Source organism: Oncorhynchus clarkii, chromosome 12 (assembly GCF_045791955.1).
Source record: "Oncorhynchus clarkii lewisi isolate Uvic-CL-2024 chromosome 12, UVic_Ocla_1.0, whole genome shotgun sequence".
NCBI lineage: Eukaryota > Metazoa > Chordata > Actinopteri > Salmoniformes > Salmonidae > Oncorhynchus > Oncorhynchus clarkii.
The window spans coordinates 828,118-841,993 of NC_092158.1; positions in this window are offsets into that span (position 1 = coordinate 828,118).

Here is a 13,876-nt window from a genome sequence, read left to right on the forward strand (position 1 = left end):
AATGACCAGCATGGTCGAATACTAATAATAAGGCAGAACAGTTGAAACTGGAGCAGCAGCACGGTCAGGTGGACTGGGGACAGCAAGGAGTCATCATGTCAGGTAGTCCTGTGGCATGGTCCTAGGGCTCAGGTCCTCCGAGAGAGAGAAAGAAAGAGAATTAGAGAGAGCATATGTGGGGTGGCCAGTCCTCTTCTGGCTGTGCCGGGTGGAGATTATAACAGAACATGGCCAAGATGTTCAAAAGTTCATAAATGACCAGCATGGTCGAATAATTATAAGGCAGAACAGTTGAAACTGGAGCAGCAGCACGGCCAGGTGGACTGGGGACAGCAAGGAGTCATCATGTCAGGTAGTCCTGGGGCATGGTCCTAGGGCTCAGGTCCTCCGAGAGAGAGAAAGAGAGAAGGAGAGAATTAGAGAACGCACACTTAGATTCACACAGGACACCGAATAGGACAGGAGAAGTACTCCAGATATAACAAACTGACCCTAGCCCCCCGACACATAAACTACTGCAGCATAAATACTGGAGGCTGAGACAGGAGGGGTCAGGAGACACTGTGGCCCCATCCGAGGACACCCCCGGACAGGGCCAAACAGGAAGGATATAACCCGACCCACTTTGCCAAAGCACGGCCCCCACACCACTAGAGGGATATCTTCAACCACCAACTTACCATCCTGAGACAAGGCTGAGTATAGCCCACAAAGATCTCCGCCATGGCACAGCCCAAGGGGGGGGGGGGCGCCAATCCAGACAGGATGACAACATCAGTGAATCAACCCACTCAGGTGACGCACCCCTTCCAGGGACGGCATGAGAGAGCCCCAGTAAGCCAGTGACTCAGCCCCTGTAATAGGGTATATAGTCCTATTGGTTATTGTGGTATTATATAGTTCTATTGGTTATTGTGGTATTATATAGTTCTACTGGTTATTGTGGTATTATATAGTCCTGTTGGTTATTGTGGTACAGTATTATATTGTCCTGTCGGTTATTGTGGTACAGTATTATATTGTCCTGTTGGTTATTGTGGTATTATATAGTCCTGTTGGTTATTGTGGTTTTATATAGATAGTCCTGTTGGTTATTGTGGTTTTATATAGTCCTGTTGGTTATTGTGGTTTTATATAGTCCTGTTGGTTATTGTGGTTTTATATAGTCCTGTTGGTTATTGTGGTTTTATATAGTCCTGTTGGTTATTGTGGTTTTATATAGCCCTGTTGGTTATTGTGGTTTTATATAGTCCTGTTGGTTATTGTGGTTTTATATAGTCCTGTTGGTTATTGTGGTTTTATATAGCCCTGTTGGTTATTGTGGTTTTATATAGCCCTGTTGGTTATTGTGGTTTTACATAGTCCTGTTGGTTATTGTGGTTTTATATAGATAGTCCTGTTGGTTATTGTGGTTTTATATAGATAGTCCTGTTGGTTATTGTGGTTTTATATAGTCCTGTTGGTTATTGTGGTTTTATATAGTCCTGTTGGTTATTGTGGTATTATATAGTCCTGTTGGTTATTCTGGTATTATATAGTCCTGTTGGTTATTGTGGTTTTATATAGTCCTGTTGGTTATTGTGGTATTATATAGTCCTGTTGGTTATTCTGGTATTATATAGTCCTGTTGGTTATTGTGGTTTTATATAGTCCTGTTGGTTATTGTGGTTTTATATAGTCCTGTTGGTTATTGTGGTTTTATATAGTCCTGTTGGTTATTGTGGTTTTATATAGCCCTGTTGGTTATTGTGGTTTTATATAGTCCTGTTGGTTATTGTGGTACAGTATTATATAGTCCTGTTGGTTATTGTGGTTTTATATAGTCCTGTTGGTTATTGTGGTTTTATATAGTCCTGTTGGTTATTGTGGTACAGTATTATATTGTCCTGTTGGTTATTGTGGTACAGTATTATATTGTCCTGTTGGTTATTGTGGTATTATATAGTCTTGTTGGTTATTGTGGTTTTATATAGTCCTGTTGGTTATTGTGGTTTTATATAGTCCTGTTGGTTATTGTGTTATTATATAGCCCTGTTGGTTATTGTGGTACAGTATTATATAGTCCTGTTGGTTATTGTGGTTTTATATAGCCCTGTTGGTTATTGTGGTTTTATATAGTCCTGTTGGTTATTGTGGTTTTATATAGTCCTGTTGGTTATTGTGGTTTTATATAGCCCTGTTGGTTATTGTGGTATTATATAGTCCTGTTGGTTATTGTGGTATTATATAGTCCTGTTGGTTATTGTGTTTTTATATAGTCCTGTTGGTTATTGTGGTTTTATATAGTCCTGTTGGTTATTGTGGTTTTATATAGTCCTGTTGGTTATTGTGGTTTTATATAGTCCTGTTGGTTATTGTGGTTTTATATAGTCCTGTTGGTTATTGTGGTATTATATAGTCCTGTTGGTTATTCTGGTATTATATAGTCCTGTTGGTTATTGTGGTTTTATATAGTCCTGTTGGTTATTGTGGTATTATATAGTCCTGTTGGTTATTCTGGTATTATATAGTCCTGTTGGTTATTGTGGTTTTATATAGTCCTGTTGGTTATTGTGGTTTTATATAGCCCTGTTGGTTATTGTGGTTTTATATAGTCCTGTTGGTTATTGTGGTTTTATATAGTCCTGTTGGTTATTGTGGTACAGTATTATATTGTCCTGTTGGTTATTGTGGTACAGTATTATATTGTCCTGTTGGTTATTGTGGTTTTATATAGATAGTCCTGTTGGTTATTGTGGTTTTATATAGTCCTGTTGGTTATTGTGGTTTTATATAGCCCTGTTGGTTATTGTGGTACAGTATTATATAGTCCTGTTGGTTATTGTGGTTTTATATAGCCCTGTTGGTTATTGTGGTTTTATATAGTCCTGTTGGTTATTGTGGTTTTATATAGTCCTGTTGGTTATTGTGGTACAGTATAATATAGTCCTGTTGGTTATTGTGGTTTTATATAGTCCTGTTGGTTATTGTGGTATTATATAGTCCTGTTGGTTATTGTGGTTTTATATAGTCCTGTTGGTTATTGTGGTTTTATATAGTCCTGTTGGTTATTGTGGTTTTATATAGTCCTGTTGGTTATTGTGGTACAGTATTATATAGTCCTGTTGGTTATTGTGGTTTTATATAGTCCTGTTGGTTATTGTGGTATTATATAGTCCTGTTGGTTATTGTGGTTTTATATAGTCCTGTTGGTTATTGTGGTATTATATAGTCCTGTTGGTTATTGTGGTATTATATAGTCCTGTTGGTTATTGTGTTTTTATATAGTCCTGTTGGTTATTGTGTTTTTATATAGTCCTGTTGGTTATTGTGGTTTTATATAGATAGTCCTGTTGGTTATTGTGGTTTTATATAGATAGTCCTGTTGGTTATTGTGGTTTTATATAGTCCTGTTGGTTATTGTGGTATTATATAGTCCTGTTGGTTATTGTGTTTTTATATAGTCCTGTTGGTTATTGTGTTTTTATATAGTCCTGTTGGTTATTGTGGTATTATATAGTCCTGTTGGTTATTGTGGTTTTATATAGATAGTCCTGTTGGTTATTGTGGTACAGTATTATATAGTCCTGTTGGTTATTGTGGTATTATATTGTCCTGTTGGTTATTGTGGTTTTATATAGTCCTGTTGGTTATTGTGGTTTTATATAGTCCTGTTGGTTATTGTGGTATTATATAGTCCTGTTGGTTATTTTGGATTTATATAGTCCTGTTGGTTATTGTGGTTTTATATTGTCCTGTTGGTTATTGTGGTTTTATATAGATAGTCCTGTTGGTTATTGTGGTTTTATATAGTCCTGTTGGTTATTGTGGTTTTATATAGTCCTGTTGGTTATTGTGGTTTTATATAGTCCTGTTGGTTATTGTGGTTTTATATAGTCCTGTTGGTTATTGTGGTATTATATAGTCCTGTTGGTTATTGTGGTTTTATATAGTCCTGTTGGTTATTGTGGTTTTATATAGCCCTGTTGGTTATTGTGGTTTTATATAGTCCTGTTGGTTATTGTGGTACAGTATTATATAGTCCTGTTGGTTATTGTGGTTTTATATAGTCCTGTTGGTTATTGTGGTATTATATAGTCCTGTTGGTTATTGTGGTTTTATATAGTCCTGTTGGTTATTGTGGTTTTATATAGCCCTGTTGGTTATTGTGGTTTTATATAGTCCTGTTGGTTATTGTGGTACAGTATTATATAGTCCTGTTGGTTATTGTGGTTTTATATAGTCCTGTTGGTTATTGTGGTTTTATATAGTCCTGTTGGTTATTGTGGTACAGTATTATATAGTCCTGTTGGTTATTGTGGTTTTATATAGTCCTGTTGGTTATTGTGGTTTTATATAGTCCTGTTGGTTATTGTGGTTTTATATAGATAGTCCTGTTGGTTATTCTGGTATTATATAGTCCTGTTGGTTATTGTGGTATTTGAAACGAAAGCGACCATTAGTGAGGTTAGGCACTGATGTTGGGCGATTACAGTCCTGGCTCGCAGTCAGCGTTCCAATTCATCACAAATGTGTTCAATGGGGCTGAGGTCAGGGCTCTTTGCAGGCCAGTCAAGTTCTTCCACATTGATCTCAACAAACCATTTCTGCATGGACCTCGCTTTGTCATGCTGAAACAGGTAAGGGCCTTCCCCAAACTGTTGCCACAAATCACAAAATTGTCTAGAATGCAATTGTACGCTGTACCTTTAAGATTTCCCTTAACTGGAAATATGGGGCCTAGCCGGAAACATGAAAAACAGCCCCAGACCATTATTCATCATCCACCAAACTTTACAGTTGGCACTATGCATTGGGCAGGTAGTGTTCTCCTGGCATCCGCTGGACTGCCAGTTGGTGAAGCGTGATTCATCACTCCAGAGAACGAGGTTCCACTGCTCCTTAATCCAATGGCGGCACCCTTTACACCACTCCAGCCGACACTTGGCGTTCTGCATGGTGATCTTAGGCTTGTGTTTGGCTGGTCGTCCATGGAAACCCATTTCATGATGCTCCCGACAAACATTTATTGTGCTGACGTTGCTTCCAGAGGCAGTTTGGAACTCAGTAGTGAGTGTTGCAACCAAGGAAAGACAATTTTTAGCACTCGGCGGCCCCATTCTGTGAGCTTGTGTGGCCTACCACTTTGCGGCTTAGCCATTGATGCTCATAGACGTTTCCACTTCGCAATAAAAGCACTTACAGTTGACCGGGGCAGCTCTAGCAGAGCAGAAATTTGACGAACAGACATGTTGGGGCGGCAGGGTAGCCTAGTGGTTATAGCGTAACCAGATTAGTAACCAGAAGGTTGCAAGTTCAAACCCCCGAGCTGACAAGGTACAAATCTGTCGTTCTGCCCCTGAACAGGCAGTTAACCCACTGTTCCTAGGCCGTCATTGAAAATAAGAATGTGTTCTTAACTGACTTGCCTAGTTAAATAAAGGTAAAAAAATATATAATAATAATAAAAAAATTATAATAAAAAATAAAAATAAAAAAAAAAGTTGGAAAGGTGGCATCCTATGTAAGGGAATACCCCCCTGAATTGTACAAAAATGAATGGCAAGATATTGGCATTGGACAAACCATATACACGATGTCCAATACCACCCAAAGCGGCGTTGATTCGTGTAAAGTATATGGCAAATGCCATATGGCAATTGCCAATTGTAACACCTCAAAAATCCAACAGGGGGCGAGTGCGCTCCACCGGGGTTTTTCATATTGGAAATGTAACCCAAGTCAACATCCAAAAGAAAATTTTTGAAAAAAGGATATTTTTTTCAAAAACTTTTCACCCCTTAAAAAAGTGCTTTCTGGGCCTTTTTTCGAAATTCTTTCGATTTTTTTGTCAATTACACATGTGTAAGAGCTGTATGAATATACTTTTGTCCAATTTTTTTATCATATTTTTTTATTTTTTTAATTACATGCGCATAAGGCATATGTTTTGTACATTTGCAATATGATTTCATAGGAAGTCAAAAGTCAAAAGTCAAAAATGTCAAAATTTGGTAAAAAACTTCACACATCCTTAAAAAAGTGCTTTCTGGACCGTTTTTCAAAATTCTTTCAATTTTTATGTCAATTACACATGTATAAGAACTTTATCAACATACTTTAGTCATACTTTATTATCCTATTTTTTATTTTTTTTTACTTGTGCATAAGGCATATGTTTTCTCCATTTGGAATATGATTTCATAGGAAGTCAAAAGTCAAAAGTCAAAAATGTCAAAATTTGGTAAAAAACTTCACACATCCTTAAAAAAGTGCTTTCTGGACCGTTTTTCAAATTTCTTTCAATTTTTGTGTCAATTACACATGTATAAGAACTTTATCAACATACTTTAGTCATACTTTATTATCATTTTTTTTTTTTTTTTTTACTTGTGCATAAGGCATATGTTTTCTCCATTTGGAATATGATTTCATAGGAAGTCAAAAGTCGAAAATTTGATTTTTTTTTTAAACTTTAAAAACTAAAAAAAGTGCTTTCTGGACCGTTTTTCGAAATTGTTTCGATTTTAAGACAATTAATCATGTGTAAGAAGTGTATGAATATACTTTTGTAAAATGTTATTATCATAATTTTTATTTTTTTACTTGTGCATAAGGAATATGATTTGTCTATTTGCAATATGATTTCATAGGAAGTCAAAAGTCAAAGTTACCCAAAAATGTTTTGGATGTTTTTTTGTTTATGTTTCCTTACTTTTTCAAAGTCACTGTGCATTTGCAATATGTTTCAATGGGCAGGTACCGTCACGAATTTGTCATGCTCAAAAATTTTTAGATGTATTTTTTTTTGTTTCTTACTTTTTCAAAGTCACTGTGCATTTGCAATATGTTTTAATGGGCAGGTACCATCACGAATTTGTCATGCTCAAAATTCAAGCTTTACTTTGCTCAAACTATACCTTTGTCATCTTGTGATCTAAAATATGCAACTGGTTACCCAAAAAATGTGTTGATGTTTTTTTGTTTATGTTTCCTTACTTTTTCAAAGTCACTGTGCATTTGCAATATGTTTCAATGGGCAGGTACCGTCACGAATTTGTCATGCTCAAAAAATTTTAGATGTATTTTTTTTTTGTTTCTTACTTTTTCAAAGTCACTGTGCATTTGCAATATGTTTTAATGGGCAGGTACCATCACGAATTTGTCATGCTCAAAATTCAAGCTTTACTTTGCTCAAACTATACCTTTGTCATCTTGTGATCTAAAATATGCAACTGGTTACCCAAAAAATGTGTTGATGTTTTTTTGTTTATGTTTCCTTACTTTTTCAAAGTCACTGTGCATTTGCAATATGTTTCAATGGGCAGGTACCATCACGAATTTGTCATGCTCAACATTTTTTAGATGTATTTTTTTTTGTTTCTTACTTTTTCAAAGTCACTGTGCATTTGCAATTTGTTTTTTCACTATAGAATCATATTGCAAATGCACGTGCATCTGGTCACCCCCCCAAAAATTTTTTTGATTTTTTTTGTTTATGTTTCCTTACTTTTTCAAAGTCACTGTGCATTTGCAATATGTTTTTTCACTATAGAATCATATTGCAAATGCACGTGCAACTGGTCACCTAAAAATAAAAATAAAATGTTTATGTTTCCTTACTTTTTCAAAGTCACTGTGCATTTGCAATATGTTTCAATGGGCAGGTACCATCACGAATTTGTCATGCTCAAAATTTTTTAGATGTATTTTTTTTTGTTTCTTACTTTTTCAAAGTCACTGTGCATTTGCAATATGTTTTTTCACTATAGAATCATATTGCAAATGCACGTGCATCTGGTCACCCCCCCCAAAAAATTTTTGATTTTTTTTGTTTATGTTTCCTTACTTTTTCAAAGTCACTGTGCATTTGCAATATGTTTTTTCACTATAGAATCATATTGCAAATGCACGTGCATCTGGTCACCCCCCCAAAAAAATTTTTGATTTTTTTTGTTTATGTTTCCTTACTTTTTCAAAGTCACTGTGCATTTGCAATATGTTTTTTCACTATAGAATCATATTGCAAATGCACGTGCAACTGGTCATCCCCCCAAAATAAATTTAGATTTTTTTTGTTTATTTTTCCTTACTTTTTCAAAGTCACTGTGCATTTGCAATATGTTTTTTCACTATAGAATCATATTGCAAATGCACGTGCAACTGGTCACCCAAAAATAAAAATTTTGGATTTTTTTTGTTTATGTTTCCTTACTTTTTCAAAGTCACTGTGCATTTGCAATATGTTTTTTCACTATAGAATCATATTGCAAATGCACGTGCAACTGGTCATCCCCCCCAAAAAAATTTAGATTTTTTTTGTTTATTTTTCCTTACTTTTTCAAAGTCACTGTGCATTTGCAATATGTTTTTTCACTATAGAATCATATTGCAAATGCACGTGCAACTGGTCATCCCCCAAAAAAAAATTTAGATTTTTTTTGTTTATTTTTCCTTACTTTTTCAAAGTCACTGTGCATTTGCAATATGTTTTTTCACTATAGAATCATATTGCAAATGCACATGCAACTGGTCATCCCCCCCCAAAAAATTTAGATTTTTTTTATGTTTCCTTACTTTTTCAAAGTCACTGTGCATTTGCAATATGTTTTTTCACTATAGAATCATATTGCAAATGCACATGCAACTGGTCATCCCCCCAAAAAAAATTTAGATTTTTTTTGTTTATGTTTCCTTACTTTTTCAAAGTCACTGTGCATTTGCAATATGTTTTTTCACTATAGAATCATATTGCAAATGCACATGCAACTGGTCATCCCCCCCAAAAAATTTTAGATTTTTTTTGTTTATGTTTCCTTACTTTTTCAAAGTCACTGTGCATTTGCAATATGTTTTAAAGGGCAGGTACCATCACGAATTTGTCATGCTATAAAAATCTTGCAGGAATGTGAAATTGACTGGCCCGATGAACTCGGGATGGCTTTGCAGTGATTCTGGGTCATCTCAATCGCTCGTTTGGGTTGATTTCAGAATGTCGCTTTTGGTGATGTTTTTTCACTATAGGATCATATTGCAAATGTACAAGAGTCAAGTGGACAAGAGTCCATCAGTCAATTAGATATCATTCTGACCACCAAACTGATACAAACTGACACCAAACCCACTTTTTCCAACTCGTTTAGTAGCCAACTATTACATACTTCAGAGCTGGCCCAAAATTCACAACCCCTTCGGTTCAAACCATAAAAAAACCATAAAACACGTAGTTACGTTCTAGCTGCGGGTCCATTTCTTATGTTATGTGTTGGCCTAGCTGAGGCGACCCCGAATCCCAAGTTTCGGCTCGATAGGTCATTTGGTGTCCGAGAAAAACCCTAATTGGTGCTGAAAATCCACTATTTTCCATGACTTGCTACGGGGTCCTTGAATGAGCTATTGGACAGAAACGTTGGGGTCTGTCTATATGGGCCGAGACGTTTGCAATGCACCTAGTCTTGCGACTCTGGGACATTTCTAAATGTCGTCATTTTCGTGATGCAAAAATGAATTGAAGTTATTTCAAATGTACGAGGCTGTTTCTCGGTCCGAGAACCGTCTAGAGCCACGTAACTCACCACGCACCATCTACGGGAGGTCTAGAACAGGTTTCTAAAGTTTCGGAACTCTAGGTCCGACGGTTCTTTTTTAGCTCCAACAAAGCTAACTATTGGAGCCACTGTCTGTCTCTACGCACCCCAATACGTCCCTCCTTCCAAGTTGTGTTTTAGTGTGATTTTTTTTTCCTTTGAATTTTTTTGGGAAAAATGACTGATTTACAGTTCATGGGGGTTGCCTAATCACACATATGAAGTTTTGGAAAGATCAGACTTTTTTAACCCTTCGAAACAGCCCCTGAGACACCAATTATGGCACTTCCGGTTGGCACAGGAAGTTATAAATCAACACATATCCTCATTGGGGTATGCTGTTACAGAATCCTGAGTTTTAAGTCCTTACGTTAAGAATTGACTGATCTACACAGGGTTGAATGCACTATGTCTATCAAACTGCATGCAGTGTATGGGTAAACACTTTTAGGGGCATTTTAACCACTTCCGGTTGGTCCAGGAAGCTTAGAATCAACACAGGTAGACCTCATAGTGGCCTGATGGACTGGTACCGAAGACAGGTTCATACGGCATTCATAACCCACATAGGCCTCAGGTTGAAATTAGGGGTGCAGGCAATGTATTCCTATGGGGAGAGATGACACTGTAATCTGTGAGATCAAAAAACACTGTTTTACTGTTAAGGGTTAATGCCACACGGTCAAGGTTAGGCTTGTTCAGATCGGGAGGACCTTAGGAACATTCATGTGGTGCAATTTTTCTTCTCACTCTAACGGTTCTCTCACTGTCACCCAAAAGCAAATGACATTGTGGTGCAGGCTTCATTTTGGGCCTACTATTCTAATGCTCGCTGCGCCTAGACCGAGCGAGCTACGGTCAAGCGGGATATCTCGCTGAACTCGGTACGGCCTAGGGATTATGGTAATGCCATTTCCTGCTCTCTGTGTCTTTAAGCACCGCACTTTATCACTCCATCCTTCCTGTGTGTGTGTGAGGGAGCTTTTCTTTGACATCTGTTGGGATTAATGACTGATTTACAGTTCAGAAGGGTTACCTAGTCACACATATGAAGTTTTGGAGAGATGTGACTTTTTTAACCCTTCGAAACAGAGAGTGTGACCCAATTAAAGGCACTTCCGGTTGGCACAGGAAGCTATAAGTAAACACATGTCTTGATTTACATAGCCACTTACAGAATCCCGAGTTTTAAGTCTTTACGTTAAGAATTGACTGATCTACACAGGGTTGAATGCACTATGTCTATCAAACTGCAGGCAGTGTATGGGTAAACACTTTTAGGGGCATTTTAACCACTTCCGGTTGCTCCAGGAAGCTTAGATTCGACACAGGTAGATCTCATAGTGGCCTGATGGACTGGTACCGAAGACAGGTTCATACGGCATTCATAACCCATATAGGCTTCAGGTTGAATTTTGTGGTGCAGGCAATGTATTCCTATGGGGAGAGATGTCACTGTAATCTGTGAGATCAAAAAACCCTGTTTTACTGTGAAGGGTTAATGCCACACGGTCAAGGTTAGGCTTGTTCAGATCGGGAGGACCTTAGGAACATTCATGTGGTGGAATTGTGCTTCTCACCCTAACGGTTCTCTCACTGCCACCCAAAATCAAATGACATTGTGGTGCAGGCTTCATTTTGGGCCTTCTTTTTTTCAAGTTTGCTGCACTCAGAACGAGCTACGGTCAAGCGGGGCGTCTCCTTGAACTCGGCACAGTCTGGAGACTATGGTGATGCCATTTTTTGTGTTGATTTCAGAATGCCATTTTGGTGATGGTCCCTCTCCGTTTAAACATATTGCAAATGTACAAAAGTCAACTAGCAAGTCAGTGTCCATCAGTCAATTAGATGTCATTATGACACCAAATGGATATCAATTGACACCAAACCCACTTTTTCCTACTCATTTAGTAGCCAACTATCACATATGTCAGAGCAGTCCCATAATTCACAGCGCCTTCGGTTTAAAACATAATAAAATGGTAAAACACATAGTTACGTTCTAGCTGCGGGTCCAGTTCGGACATTATGTGAAGGCCTATGTGAGGCGACCCCGAATCCCGAGTTTCGGCTCGATAGGTCATTTGGTGTCCGAGAAAAACCCTAATTGGTGCTGAAAATCCACTTTTTTCCATGCCTTGCTACGGGGTCCTTGAACGAGCTATCGGACAGACACGTCGGAGTCCGTCTCTATGGGCCGAGCCGGTTTCAATGCACCTAGCCTTGCGTCTCTGAGACTTTTCTAAACGTCGTCATTTTCGTAATGGTCAAAATGAATTGAAGGTATTGCAAATGTACGAGGCTGTTTCTCGGTCCGAGAACCGTCTAGAGCCACGTAACTCACCACGCACCATCAACCGGAGGTCTAGAACAGGTTTCTAAAGTTTCGGAACTCTAGGTCTGACGGTTCTTTTTTAGCTCCAACAAAGCTAACTATTGCAGCCACTGTCTGTCTCTACGCACCCCAATACGTCCCTCCATCCAAGGTGTGTTTTAGTGTGATTTTTTTTTCCTTTGATTTTTTTTGGGAAAAATGACTGATTTACAGTTCATGGGGGTTGCCTAATCACACATATGAAGTTTTGGAAAGATCAGACTTTTTTAACCCCTCGAAACAGCCCCTGAGACACCAGTTATGGCACTTCCGGTTGGCACAGGAAGCTATAAATCAACACATATCCCCATTGGGGTATGCTGTTACAGAATCCTGAGTTTTAAGTCCTTACGTTAAGAACTGACTGATTTACACAGGGTTGAATGCACTATGTCTGTCAAACTGCAGGCAGGGTATGGGTAAACACTTTTAGGGGCATTTTAACCACTTCCGGTTGGTCCAGGAAGCTCAGAATCAACACAGGTAGACCTCATAGTGGCCTGATGGACTGGTACCGAAGACAGGTTCATACGGCATTCATAACCCATATAGACTTCAGGTTGAAATTAGGGGTGCAGGCAATGTATTCCTATGGGGAGAGATGACACTGTAATCTGTGAGATCAAAAAACACTGTTTTACTCTTAAGGGTTAATGCCACACGGTCAAGGTTAGGCTTGTACAGATCGGGAGGACCTTAGGAACATTCATGTGGTGGAATTTTTCTTCTCACCCTAACGGTTCTCTCACTGTCACTCAAAAGCAAATGACATTGTGGGGCAGGCTTCATTTTGGGCCTACTTTTCTAATGGTCGTTGCGCTTAGACCGAGCGAGCTACGGTCAAGCGGGATAGCTCGTTGAACTCAGCACAGTCTGGAGACTATGGTGATGCCATTTTTTGTGTTGATTTCAGAATGACATTTTGGTGATGGTCCCTCTCCGTTTAAACATATTGCAAATGCACAAAAGTCAACTAGCAAGTCAGTGTCCATCAGTCAATTAGATGTCATTATGACACCAAACCCACTTTTTACTACTCATTTAGAAGCCAACTATCACATATGTCAGAGCAGTCCCATAATTCACAGCGCCTTTAGTTTAAAACATAATAAAAAGGTAAAACACATAGTTACGTTCTAGCTGCGGGTCCAGTTCGGACATTATGTGAAGTCCTATGTGAGGCGACCCCGAATCCCGAGTTTCGGCTCGATAGGTCATTTGGCGTCCGAGAAAAACCCTAATTGGTGCTGAAAATCCACTTTTTTCCATGCCTTGCTACGGGGTCCTTGAACGAGCTATCGGACAGAAACGTTGGGGTCCGTCTCTATGGGCCGAGCCGGTTTCAATGCACCTAGCCTTGCGTCTCTGAGACTTTTCTAAACGTCGTCATTTTCGTAATGGTCAAAATGAATTGAAGGTATTGCAAATGTACGAGGCTGTTTCTCGGTCCGAGAACCGTCTAGAGCCACGTAACTCACCACGCACCATCGACCGGAGGTCTAGAACAGGTTTCTAAAGTTTCGGAACTCTAGGTCTGACGGTTCTTTTTTAGCTCGAACAAAGCTAACTATTGCAGCCACTGTCTGTCTCTACGCACCCCAATACGTCCCTCCATTCAAGTTGTGTTTTAGTGTGATTTTTTTTTCCTTTGAATTTTTTGGGGAAAAATGACTGATTTACAGTTCATGGGGGTTGCCTAATCACATATATGAAGTTTTGGACAGATCAGACTTTTTTAACCCTTTGAAACAGCCCCTGAGACACCAATTATGGCACTTCCGGTTGGCACAGGAAGCTATAAATCACCACATATCCTCATTGGGGTATGCTGTTACAGAATCCTGAGTTTTAAGTCTTTACGTTAACAACTGAGTTATTTACGGAGGGTTTAGTATGTGTGTGTTATTTCAGAAAATCATAGAAAATCACAGAAATC